Source organism: Magnolia sinica, chromosome 2 (assembly GCF_029962835.1).
Source record: "Magnolia sinica isolate HGM2019 chromosome 2, MsV1, whole genome shotgun sequence".
Lineage (NCBI taxonomy): Eukaryota > Viridiplantae > Streptophyta > Magnoliopsida > Magnoliales > Magnoliaceae > Magnolia > Magnolia sinica.
Window position 1 is genome coordinate 34,698,250 of NC_080574.1, and position 1,176 is coordinate 34,699,425.

A 1,176-nucleotide genomic window follows, 5' to 3' on the forward strand; every position below is an offset into this window, starting at 1 on the left:
ACTTTCTATTTTTCAGTTCTCTTTTAGTAATTTATTTTCTATTTTAAGACTTTCCTAATTTATTTTAGAAGTTTTCACTTTCTTTTAGAAATCAGTTTACTGTTATCTTTCTTTTAAAGAATTGTTTTTCTCCTTTTTAGAATCTAACTTATTTTTGTTTTATTTTACAGGTCCTTAACTTAGGGGCTTCAATTTGGTAATTTCTTTCCAACTCTCTCTTTCTTTCTAGATTTTCTTTTCCTTTCTTAGGATTAGGTTTTTAATTGAGGGTTGCGAGTGTTTTCATGCCCAAGTGGGCCCGTGACAACACTCGACGTCTCTTGACTGAAGGAGGATTGGTTGAGGGGTTGACTATCCATCGCAGGACTCGACACCGCTCGAAATCCCCTGAGTTAACTGAGGTTATGGCTGAAGACCAACCTCCTCTACTTCCACCCAGGGTGGAGGATACCCAAGATAAAAATGAGATGCAACAGGCACCCCCGCCTCGTACTTTACGAGATTATCTACAACCGGCGGGAGTGAGTATGCCATCATGCATGATTTTTCCTGAAAACACAGGACAAATGGACATCAAGCCAGGAGTTATCCAACTCCTTCCCAAATTCCATGGACTTGAATCAGAGAGTCCATATTTACATTTGAAAGAGTTCGATGAGATTATACCTACATTATGTTTTCCTAATGTATCTGAGGATACAATTAGGCTGAAACTCTTTCCTTTTTCCTTAAAAGAGAAAGCTAAGACGTGGTTACATTCACTGCGTCCTAGATCCATTGGCACATGGAACGACATGCAGAGGGAATTCATAAAAAAATTCTTTCCACATCATAAAACGATTACCCTCAGAAAAGCGATCATGAACTTTGCCCAAAAGGAAGATGAAACATTCTTCCAATGTTGGGAAAGGTTCAAAGATTTGGTCAGTTCATGCCCACAACACGGATTTGAAACATGACGCATTACAATTTTTTTCTATGATGGACTGACATCTTCAATGCGCCAAATGGTCGAGACAATGTGTAATGGAGAGTTTATTAATAAAGATGTTGACGAGGTATGGGACTACCTCGACAGTCTGGCTGAAAAAACACAATCTTGGGACTATTACCCAAAGTCGAACACCACATCTAGGCCGACTCAATTAAAGGAGAAAGGTGGATTATATCTCTTGA

At 38.9% G+C, this 1,176-nt stretch overlaps 1 non-coding gene across 1 annotated transcript; it reads right to left on the reverse strand.

The window, feature by feature from the left end:
* Positions 1-842: 842 nt before the first annotated feature.
* On the reverse strand, positions 843-949 carry LOC131238064 (small nucleolar RNA R71). Its single transcript, XR_009167485.1, has one exon. It is a non-coding gene; the product is annotated as a small nucleolar RNA R71 (small nucleolar RNA).
* Between the last annotated feature and the right edge of the window lie 227 nt (positions 950-1,176).